Source organism: Haematobia irritans, chromosome 1 (assembly GCF_050003625.1).
Source record: "Haematobia irritans isolate KBUSLIRL chromosome 1, ASM5000362v1, whole genome shotgun sequence".
NCBI lineage: Eukaryota > Metazoa > Arthropoda > Insecta > Diptera > Muscidae > Haematobia > Haematobia irritans.
In genome coordinates, this window is record NC_134397.1 from 104729263 (window position 1) to 104742222 (window position 12960).

General features: G+C 34.8%; 1 long non-coding RNA gene across 1 annotated transcript; it reads left to right on the forward strand.

The window, feature by feature from the left end:
* Nucleotides 1-5563: 5563 nt before the first annotated feature.
* On the forward strand, nt 5564-7017 carry LOC142221541 (uncharacterized). The gene is made up of 2 exons (XR_012718103.1): nt 5564-5652; nt 6394-7017. It is a non-coding gene; the product is annotated as an uncharacterized LOC142221541 (long non-coding RNA).
* Nucleotides 7018-12960: the final 5943 nt, after the last annotated feature.

Here is a 12960-nt window from a genome sequence, read left to right on the forward strand (position 1 = left end):
TTGAGAAACTTTATTGGCAACAAATGTCTTCTAGTGAAACGGTGGTTTGTCCAGCCATGCCAAAGTAATAGTAGAATAAGTCCACAGAAAAATATCAGAAACAGTGAGGCTCTAATTTTTACAGACAGTTTTCAAAAGTTTAGATAACAGTGCGGCTCCACATAGCTCCAATCTAGGCAAGCTTACAGTTTTCAATGGTGCCACTTTGCTTTTGGATACAAGTAAATTTGATGTAACAGTATTATCAGATGATTTCGTACATATATAAAGACATGCGAATAGTTCAACCAGCGCGGAATTTTAATATTTTCAATGTTCGGGAGATTTGATATAAAAAAATTATATTTTTCGAACGAATGCGGTTTAACCTCTTCGTCCCAATCAGTCCCATCAATCCAGAGTTGTTGCATAAGTACTTTAGCTACGACAATGATCGGTGCCAACCAGCCAGCTGGGTCAAATATCTTTGCAATAATCGACAAAATTTTCCTTAAAGGAGGGGATGGTACAGAAATATTGGACACCTGATAGTGGAATGAGTCAGTCCATGAGCATTCCATCTAATGCCTAATGTTTTCGTTTCGCTAGCGTCTTCAAGTTTTAAAAAATCTTCTCTTAGGAGATCTTCGGGGGGCATTTGTTCAAGAATTTCTGGGTGGTTCGCTGTAATTTTTTTCAATGGAAACCCGCCTGAATCAAGTAAATCAATCAGTTGACGCAGATAATATTTTGTTTCAGTAATAGTGTGACTTCCAGACAATATATCGTCAACATAAATCTGATTTTGTAAAGTAGACGATGCTGTAGGATGCGTTGCTTTTCCATCTTCGCTCAGTTGTAGTAAAGTCCTGATTGCTAGGTATGGGGCACAGCTTACCCCAAAAGTTACAGTTTTCAAGCAATAGTCTTGAACCAATTCAGTTTCAGAATTTCGGAAAAGAATTCGCTGATATTGCCTATCATTTTCGTGAACATAAATTTGGCGATACATTTTTTGAATGTCGCCATTAAAAACATATCGAAAGAAACGCCAACGTAGTATTACACTCATCAGATCATTTTGCAGTATTGGCCCAGTATGCAAAATATAATTTAAAGAAAATCCAGACGACGATTTTTTCGAGGCATTAAAGACAACTCTGACCTTTGTAGAAGTGCGTTCTGGTTTCACTACAGCGTGATGAGGAAGATAATAGGAACTATAGCCTGCTTTGTTGCAGATTTTCAAGGAGCTTCAAGGCTCCATGTGGTTAAGATCCAAGTATTCAGAGAGAACTTTTGATTATTCAGTTTCAAGATCAGGCGATTTTTTAAAGTGTTTTCCAGATGAAGAAATTGACTCATAGCTGATCTTCTTGACGAGCCAAGAGCTATATTGGGAGGAAGATCATGTCGAAATGGTAAGCGAACGACATATTTTCCATCAGGTTGTCGAATAGTATTCTCTTTATAGAAATTTTCGCACCAAACGTCATTGTCAGATAGAGATTTCATTGAAGTAACTTCTTCAAGTTCCCAGAGTTTTTTCAACTCCTCATTCAACACTAGTCACAAAATTTGCAAATATTGAAACCGACCGAGCTCTTGGCGGACCACTCAAAATCCACCCAAACTCAGTTTCTTGTGCTAAGAGATTCCCAGACACATTTTGGTGAACCCCAGACTTCAAAATAAATGGAAGAATATCACTTCCCAGTAACATATCAATTTGTCCAGGTCGGTAGAAGTATGGATCAGCTAATTCCTTGGTTTTCAATTTTGACCAATCAGAAATTCGAGTAGGAGAAGTCGACATTAAATGATTCATACTTGATATAACAATTGCCGTCGTTTTCAATTTAAATTCAGACTTTCGACATTTCAAAGTTATATCGCAAATTTTTGACGAGTTTTCTAAAACTGTACCTCCAAGTCCTGATATCGTCGTAAACGCCTTTCTTGTCGGTATTGAGTATCTATTCGCAACTCTACTCGAGATGAACGATTCCTGGGATCCCTGGTCAATGAAAACCCTGATTGTAAAGTTTGTTCCCAAATGTTCCAAATCAATAAGGGCTGTCGGTAAAACAGTACAATCACCAGAAATAGAATTGCCATATGCAGCAGCCGAAGTAGATGGCTGATCAGTATATTGTGCATCAATATGATAAGTTGAAACTTGTTGTGGATCAATTTGAGCCATATCCCGATTTCTAGCTTTACTAAAGGGTGATTCTTTTGAGGTTAGGATTTTCATGCATTAGTATTTGACAGATCACGTGGGATTTCAGACATGGTGTCAAAGAGAAAGATGCTCAGTATGCTTTGACATTTCATCATGAATAGACTTACTAACGAGCAACGCTTGCAAATCATTGAATTTTATTACCAAAATCAGTGGCAGAAAATCCGCTTTTTTATCGACAAATTTTGTTCAGCGATGAGGCTCATTTCTGGTTGAATGGCTACGTAAATAAGCAAAATTGCCGCATTTGGAGTGAAGAGCAACCAGAAGCCGTTCAAGAACTGCCCATGCATCCCGAAAAATGCACTGTTTGGTGTGGTTTGTACGCTGGTGGAATCATTGGACCGTATTTTTTCAAAGATGCTGTTGGACGCAACGTTACGGTGAATGGTGATCGCTATCGTTCGATGCTAACAAACTTTTTGTTGCCAAAAATGGAAGAACTGAACTTGGTTGACATGTGGTTTCAACAAGATGGCGCTACATGCCACACAGCTCGCGATTCTATGGCCATTTTGAGGGAAAACTTCGGAGAACAATTCATCTCAAGAAATGGACCGGTAAGTTGGCCACCAAGATCATGCGATTTGACGCCTTTAGACTATTTTTTTGTGGGGCTACGTCAAGTCCAAAGTCTACAGAAATAAGCCAGAAACTATTCCAGCTTTGGAAGACAACATTTCCGAAGAAATTCGAGCTATTACGGCCGAAATGCTCGAGAAAGTTGCCCAAAATTGGACTTTCCGAATGGACCACCTAAGACGCAGCCGCGGTCAACATTTAAATGAAATTATCTTCAAAAAGTAAATGTCATGGACCAATCTAACGTTTCAAATAAAGAACCGATGAGATTTTGCAAATTTTATGCGTTTTTTTTTTTTTAAAAAGTTATCAAGCTCTTAACAAATCACCCTTTAGATTCATAATGTAGTAAAGTATGATGGGATTGTTGACATTTTGGCAGTGTCTGTCACTTTGACAGTTTTGAGCAATATGTCCGTAAGACAAACAGTTTTCACATATTTTATTCGTATTAACAAACTTTCGCCGTTCAGAAATGGTTCAAGACTTGAATTTAATACATGCTCGTAAAGCATGATTTTGTTTGCAGACCTTACAGGGTTTGAAACTTTTTTCAGTCTTTGTGTGGTAGTTTTGGGTTTTTTGAGGATTTTGGATTTTTTGAGAATTTTGCGCTGAACCAGAAGGTTTCCTAATATCTGAAATTGATTCCAATATGTTCAGCCTTCTAGATATAAATTCATCTAATTTTTCCCAGGATGGCATTTGTTTGTGATCTTCAAAAGAATTTTCCCAAGCAGATAAAGTTTCGTCAGGTAATTTCGAAGACACCCAAAATACCAGAATAGGAAATCACAGAAATGTTATAAGTCTTGAGAACAGAAATGCACTTATTGACAGTGTATTGTAAGTTTCTTAATGCCTTCCCCTTTTCAGTACCTACACGCTCCATTTCAAAAATTTTCCTAAACTGATGATTAACAAGTATGCGCTTATTTTCATATCTTTGCCTCAACGCCTCCCACGCTAGTCCAAAATTGTCATCGGTGAGAGGAAATTGTTTAACTATTTGACTTGCTTCTCCCCTAGTCTTGGCCCTCAAGTGAAATAGTTTTTGCGCTGGAGACAACTTGGGATGTTTTATATAGATAGCCGTAAGCATATCCTGAAAGCAAGGCCATTTCTCAAATCCTCCATTAAATAATTCAGTATCACACGGAGGCAATTTCAAAGAAAATCCAGTTTCATCGGGTGATTTCGACTCAGTTCTCACTGCAGGTTGCGATGACTTATCCAGATTCTTTTTCTCTATTTCAATCAAATCTAGCATGTCCGCTTTGCACTTTTTGTATGCCCTAATTGATTCATTGAACTTCGAATGAATCGATTCCTGCTCACTTTTACTGCGATCTTCAACCGTCATCTCAGACTCGTATACATTGATAAATGATTGCCAACGACGTTCAAGATCGTCGAGATCCACTTGTAAACTCGAAAGTTTATGTTCAGATATATCTATGGCAGCAAAATTTGCGCAATAAGTAACCACTTGGTCAGAAAAAAATATAAATTTCTGGGAAGCCATGTTTTATGGTGACTATATGGTGTTCAGTACAATCCAAAGAAACCACAGACAAACGGATTTCTGTTCTAAATATATTCAGCTTTGATTTCGCACAACAAATACAGCAAATAAAAATCCAGAAATATGTTCGTTTCAAATATCACAAGATAGATTTGATCTCGCACAACAGAAGTCAAGCAAGTATAACGGTAAAAGTATCAATCAGTTTTAGCTCAACGAGAGCAATATTCACGAGAATTCCAAAATTTCAAAAATAGTTTTAGCTCAACGAGAGCAATTTTTCAAGATGTAAATAAATGCACCAAAATACCAAATATATTCCCCAAAAAATAATTGTTTACTTTTTAAAACAGTGTCAATCGTTTTTAACTCCACAGGAGCAATATATCAGACATTAAAAAAATTCAACAAGATATTTCTCACAAAGCAATAGTACACATTTCCTAAATCCAAAACAATCGTATAATATTCCAGTCCCGAAGCCACTTTCAGATTCCAAATTTCGTAAAACCATACTCTTTATACAATTAGTTTTCTGCAACATAAAATCCCGTTTCAAAGATTTCCTAATAGTAAACAACCAAATTTCAACTGGTTGACAGCCAGCTTTACTTCTAATTCAAATTTTGAATCCTGTTAACTTTAGTTATGTCTCCCAATTTCCAGCGTTTACCACAATGTAATAAATGTTGGTTATATGCAAATGTGAGAAAAGAAAGCATAGACAATTGTTCCTTTATCAAATTAAATTAAGTATACAAAACTTCTCGAAACAGTGTAACGTGACGAAATTATCCATCACGTACATTTTTTTATTATTATTATTATTAATGATAGTAATAATTAATAATATTAATAATAACCCGAATATTATTCGCACCACTCTTATAAATAATATTATCGTACCACCCTAATACTCATAACGGCATCATCATACCATCGCCAATTCGTTTGCATACTGCATTGACCAATACATTAGGCAGTGAGTATGCACAACAACAAACACTACGATGCCCATTGCAAAGCGTAAGCATAGACAAGCCCATAGATAACATACGGGCACATGAATTTCATCGCGTGCAGTCAAGTAACCAGCATGCATTTGTTACTTTTAAGCACTCATATTTTTATGAGTATTTTTGATATTCGCCTGCAATTCACATTCAGGCAGATGTTGAATATAGTTTTAAACATGGGTTTTTGGGAATTCAGATCAGGCTTTCCTCACCGTAGTGAATCTTCGAATTCACATAAGGAAAGTCCTCCCACTGTTCTTCTTAGAACAAGTTTGCTTCAAACTGTCCTCACGGTTAAGTTGAGGGTAAAATCTTCCTCACAAGTTGAGGGTAACATCTTAGGGATCTATAGTACAAACCAATAATCGATTTTTTGACATTTCGATTATTGACTTTTAATCAAAAATCGATTTTCGATTATTTTTACCAATGAAAATTCGAATATTCGATTTTTCATAATCGATTTTCATAGAAATAATGATTCTAAAAAATATACGATTTTATGAAATCTATTTGTCTTTTTGTGAGTATTATTAACAATAGTTGTTAATAAAAGCAAAAAATTAGTTCCAGTCAAATATGTTAATTTTTAAATTTGTTTAAAAATTAAAATGTTCAACATAAAATTTTTAACATGTGCCAATCATTAATTTTTATTTCCCCAAATAATTACACTATAAATTCAAGGAAATTGAAAACACAAAGGATTCATTTCCACCAATTTGATATTTTATTTAATAAAATCAGAATTTTTATTTTTCTAGTTCAAAATTTAAACTAAATTTTTGGTGATCAAAACTAAAAATTAGTTAAAAATCTAAAATCGATTTTGCGATTATTTTTAGCTTAATAATCGATTTCGACTTTTTTAGATTTTCATGCCAAAATTCGAATAATCGATTTTCGATTTATAGATCCCTATAACATCTTCCTCACAAGTTGAGGGTAACATCTTCCCCACAAGTTGAGGGTAACATCTTCCCCACAAGATGAGGGTACTTTTCCTCACTCGTTGAGGGTACGTTGTTTTCCATTATACTCCACAGGTAATGGACAACCTATAATTCACTCAGGTCAGCGCAGTGACCGTATTACCGGCGAACCTGTATACATAAACCGTACTACCGATCTATACACGAACCGCATTACCGATTACGTAGAATTACCTAACCGTACTACCGACCAAGCCGAATCACCGAACCGCATTACCGATTAAGCTGAATCACTGCATTGTCGATTTCTGATGACCGAACCGTATTACCGATTAAGTTGCAGACACCGATGAAGCTGTAGAGATGACCCGATTTACCTACCGCTCTAACCGTTTCCGATTTACCTATTAACTCTACCAGCGATAGCAACATGATTACCGACATAGACTGTGCAGCCGGCCGTTATCAAACATCACAAAGTTCGCGATCATCTTCAAATCGTCAAAACGAAAAGTTCACGATTAACTCGAAATCGCTCAACCCACCAACGAGAACCAGTACCCGATTAACCACCCAACAGTACCCGAATCGTTCGTCCCAAGAACGAGAACCAGTACCCGAATCACCATCCGACCGCCTTTGCCTTTGTCTTACGCCTTTCTTCAACACAAGAACAAATTGTAATAAACTTTTTACCACCAATAAACATTGTTTAATCATGTACCCTAGTCAGGGAAATCAACTTGTGTTCTTATTTAAGGTTTGTTGGTCCTTAGATCGACCTTGGAAACGACTGAACGTACCTCAGCCCTCCAGACTAAAAAACCACGTTACAACAGCTAACAATTCCAATCTCCGCTCTTCGATAAAGTCTATGACTTTCTGTTCCTTTACAGGAAGAACAAAAAAATTTAATTTACTGTTGAAAATTCAGCGATTTAAAAAAATCTTGATGTATTTATTCAACGTCTCGAATATGGCATTAAATTGTAACAAAATATAGTTTGAATTTTCCAAAAAGACAACACTTTTTGTTCCAAATGTTTATGCGGTTTTTCTGTATGTAAGCTGATTATCTTTATTGGTTTTATGTGTGAATCATATGTTTGCATTTTATATCGAAAAATAATATCAAATTCAGATTATGAATTTTGGAAAATGTGAGTAAGATGTGTACATATAATAAATTATATTCATGCAAATTTCAATTTTGGTTCGAGCTTCAAACTCAAAATTAAATCAGAAAACAATTCCACTTTTTTCCTAAGTTCCTATTACACTGGACACTGGGAAATAAATTCACTTCACAATTGTCTCGATGGCTTTAACGTGTCACATCAAATCACTTCAGCTGCGACTTAAAATCAGATTTCAAGCTCGACTTCAAGCAGAATTTATATCCAAATAGAAAAAATCAACTATTCTTGAATATGTTTTATATTTGTAGCCAAGTTACAAAAAACAAAACAAGTTCAACGAAAATTTCCTTTATGTAATAATACAATTACAAATTTCACATGAAAGTTAAACCACTTAACTCTATGAAAAAGCGGCTTCAATGAAAAATATTTATGCCCATATTCATAATAATTTACTGACAGTTTATCGAAGGAATTTGTATGCCAATAGTAGGTTTAAAATTTACGTTAACCTTTATGAATATGGAGATTACTTTTCATACCAATAAAAATTCGTACCCAAAATTGTTATTCTTATTTGGCTATTCTTATTTGACTATACATTAAATATTTTTCCAGTACAAAATCACAACAAAATTCTGCCCAGGGCAACTGTAAGACAATAATTTTTTTTTTTGCAATGTAGCAATGTCAGAAAATTTGACTTAAGCGTTCTTTCAGTGTAGATAAATTTTGCAGTGTGATTGTAGACAAATTTCTTTATTTGTCTCAATCAATTTCAATCAAAATACGCGCCACTTCAAAATAGCAACTTTCCAATTATCATGTTCCTTTTAACAATTCGTTGGCAACTCTACTAAAAAACAAACAACACTCACCGGTCTGATACCTTCAAACATCCCCCAACTCCGTATGCACATCACCGCCATGTATCCACATTTGTTGAACGTGCTGTCATTTACCGTTATGATTCCAGGCACACTTTGATTCCAAATATGCAGCCACCACAAATCAAAGACACAACATTCCTCCAACCAATATCACTAGGCAATCATCCATCCAACAATAGTAATACCATCAACAATAGGCAAACAGTGATACAATTAGCAATAGGCAAATCTCATTATAATTACACTCCACAGCAATAGAAATTCAAATTCCACATGGACAGATCAACAATGTAATTTTTTTTAACCACTTTCAGTTTTTGTTTCAATAATTTCTCAAACACTTGAGTTAATCCACAAATTATTAAATTTATTTTCTCTGTTTTCTTTCTTCCTTAAAATTCTGTCCAACACTTTTGACCAAAGACAATAAACTTCTCTCTCTATAATCTTTGCTTTTGACACCTAAATTAAAATGTCAACACAACCAAAACCCGGTCTTTCTGCAGCCTCTTGTGTGTGTCTCTTCCCTGCTAATTTTGCATTTATGTAAAGTAAATGCAAAACCAAACTTCGCAAACAGTGTTGCCCAATCAAGCGTTTTAATTATATGTAATCTGCGAAAAATCCTGCGGTACAATCGTCATAAAAATGTTTATATTAAAATGTATTCGTTCGTTTTGGAAACGACCACCAACCAAATTGACCGATGAAATTTAACATATAATAAAAAATTTCGCTTTAGCAAACAATGTATAATGACAATATTCAATAATAATAATCTGATAGGATATTTGCGATCTCCTTTTATACTCTATGTGGCAACGCTGTTATACAATTTACAAAATTTCAAAGAAGAGACGAGCTGTCTGGATTGTGGATATGAATTTTTTTGCACTAGTGGGGCAAGGGGGTTGTTAAACAGTAAATCAATATGAACCCTTTTTATGAGGCAATGATATGTTGATGTCTTTTAACGTTAAGCCATAGACCTTATAATACATAGATGAGCCATGGGTGTCAAACTATGTTTAACAGTTCCGAAGATTAAGAATAAACGAGAAAAATAAGAGCACGCTTACAATCTCTTTCATTTCCCATTTTGTAATTTGCCAATTTTACACAAAATTAGAAAGTTTATGATGATACAGGGGATTTATAAATAAATTAATATATAAAAAGTTCATATTTGAACAAAAAATTGTGACCAAAACCGCGAAAATACGAAATTTAATTTTGAGCAGCATTGCTCTTTACGAACAACACAAAAGCAAATGCGCGAAAATTAATGTTTGGGACTGACTCTTTACGAAAAAATCAAAACGAAATGTCAGAAAATTAATTTTTGGAACTGACACATTTTTTTAAAGAGAATAGTGGATCATCTATGTATTATAAGGTCTATGCGTTAAGCAAGTGGGGCGAAAATATGTGAGAGTGAAGTTGGATAATATGTCAAAATATTTATTATGGTAAATGAGAGACTGTGGCATACGTATACATTTATCAGTTGGCATGGATGTTAAACATTTTTCTTTCGATCATGACCTGTTAAAGAATTTTGTGTATGTACAAATGTATGTTGATAGTGAGTATTTATGATAGGGCTGTTTTCTTTTAGCACTGGATACCCTAAGCCGTGAAGGACTAAAAGAAAACAGAGTACTCGTTTATCCAGGACATCTCCAAAAATATGCAACACTGTCATCAGCTGTTCAAAAACAATCACAGAAAAGAAGTGAAATCTTGCATTTTTAATGTATCCAATTAGTAATAAATATTTACTGCTGCGATTATTTGTGACACTATACCACTTTGAATTTCATGTTTTTCGATAAATTAGTCACAATAAAGTGCTATTGTAAATCGATGAAGCGTCACTTTATCAAAACACAATCTGGCAAGATCGGCGCGACTTGCACTGATGAGATGTTCTGGATAGAACACCAGTGCAACGATGTTCTGGATAGCCCATACAAATGTTGTATCCAGTGCAAAAAGAAAACAGCCCTGATGTTAATGGTAGGTCCGCAGGTAAAGGGTGATTTGTTAAGAGCTTGATAACTTTAAAAAAAAAAAACGCATAAAATTTGCAAAATCTCATCGGTTCTTTATTTGAAACGTTAGATTGGTCCATGACATTTACTTTTTGAAGATAATTTCATTTAAATGTTGACCGCGGCTGCGTCTTAGGTGGTCCATTCGGAAAGTCCAATTTTGGGCAACTTTTTCGAGCATTTCGGCCGGAATAGCCCGAATTTCTTCGGAAATGTTGTCTTCCAAAGCTGGAATAGTTGCTGGCTTATTTCTGTAGACTTTAGACTTGACGTAGCCCCACAAAAAATAGTCTAAAGGCGTCAAATCGCATGATCTTGGTGGCCAACTTACCGGTCCATTTCTTGAGATGAATTGTTCTCCGAAGTTTTCCCTCAAAATGGCCATAGAATCGCGAGCTGTGTGGCATGTAGCGCCATCTTGTTGAAACCACATGTCAACCAAGTTCAGTTCTTCCATTTTTGGCAACAAAAAGTTTGTTAGCATCGAACGAGAGCGATCGCCATTCACCGTAACGTTGCGTCCAACAGCATCTTTGAAAAAATACGGTCCAATGATTCCACCAGCGTACAAACCACACCAAACAGTGCATTTTTCGGGATGCATGGGCAGTTCTTGAACGGCTTCTGGTTGCTCTTCACTCCAAATGCGGCAATTTTGCTTATTTACGTAGCCATTCAACCAGAAATGAGCCTCATCGCTGAACAAAATTTGTCGATAAAAAAGCGGATTTTCTGCCACTGATTTTGGTAATAAAATTCAATGATTTGCAAGCGTTGCTCGTTAGTAAGTCTATTCATGATGAAATGTCAAAGCATACTGAGCATCTTTCTCTTTGACACCATGTCTGAAATCCCACGTGATCTGTCAAATACTAATGTATGAAAATCCTAACCTCAAAAGAATCACCCTTTATGTTGAGAACAAACCAGCTGTAAATATGATTGTTGCAATGTTGGGAACAATGTTGCAAGTGAATGTTGCAAACGAAAGTTGATACAAAATGTGTCGATAAAAAAGAATTTGGGTATGTGGTGTATGTTACTGTAGCAAATACATATGGACGGTGATCATAAACATTGAATGTAATTGAATATGTATGCTAAGATAAACTGTTGAGATGCTCATGAATGTTATTAGAACGTTGTTTATCGATAAGTTCGGTTGAATGTTAACCGTAAACATGTATGACAATTTTAACTGAAATCAAAGACAATAAACTTGAGGAAGATAGGAAATTGGCTACTGAGGAGATCAAACCATTTACCGTGTTAGTTTCATACTCGAACCAAACGCGTATACGACAAGTATTGTCATAGCATTAAAATGCAAATAAAAAGAAATTAAGTGCACGAAATAAACTTCCTTAAACGGGAAAATGTAGTTTTTTTCTTGTTGCCTAAAATTTAACATTATTTCATTAAGAAAATTAAGTTTTTCATTTAAAAAATAAAAACGAAAAAATTACGAACATGTATGGAACTAACATGGTAAATGCAACATTTGGTATGACGCAAGCCAATTTCCTATCTTCCTCAAGTTTATTGTCTTTGACTGAAATTACTTGGTAGTTTTAGACAAAGACAATAAACTTGAGGAAGATAGGAAATTGGCTTGCGTCATACCAAATGTTGCATTTACCATGTTAGTTCCAAACATGTTCGTAATTTTTTCGTTTTTATTTTTTAAATGAAAAACTTAATTTTCTTAATGAAATAATGTTAAATTTTAGGCAACAAGAAAAAAAACTACATTTTCCCGTTTAAGGAAGTTTATTTCGTGCAATTAATTTCTTTTTATTTGCATTTTAATGCTATGACAATACTTGCCGTATACGCGTTTGGTTCGAGTATGAAACCAACACGGTAAATGGTTTGATCTCCTCAGTAGCCAATTTCCTATCTTCCTCAAGTTTATTGTCTTTGGTTTTAGAGTTATAAATTAAGAGAATCTCTCTTAAACTCTAAAGAAACAATTTTATTCAATTCAATGTATGTTAAAGCAGATGTTGATTGTTGTACTCCAATCATATAAATGACAAATGATTTATGCATTCTTTTTACAATTTTTGTGCTCGTGAAGCAACAAATTCTGTTAAAAAAAAGAGTTGCATGTATCGTATTGTAATATGGTGCTTTCGTGAAAAGCGTTTATGTGTATTAACATATGAGTGTAACAATATTAACAGCAGTTGATGACTTTGTACAATTGCGGTAGTAGCTTTTGAGAAACGAATAGAATTTTGTCAAACTTTTGTAAAATCACACAATACATTCGAGAAATGGTACTGTTTTTCGAGATTTTTTTTTCACAGTTCGACGGTTTCAAAATGTATTTCCACCAATTTAAATTTCAATTTATAATCTCTATCCGTTCACAGCACAATAAATCTTACATACATGTTATCCATATTTTTACGATGTAAAAGATGATATACAGTATTGCGTAACTTGAATACGATTCAGCTTTTTTAGAATTTCTTCCAGTTCCTTGACTGTTCGTAAGGACCATGAACAAACGTGGGAGTAGTTTCTAAAAGTGGACTGTAGTTAATGTTTTGTTAACTCCCAGAATTGTTAACGCAGGCAAATACCAGTAAC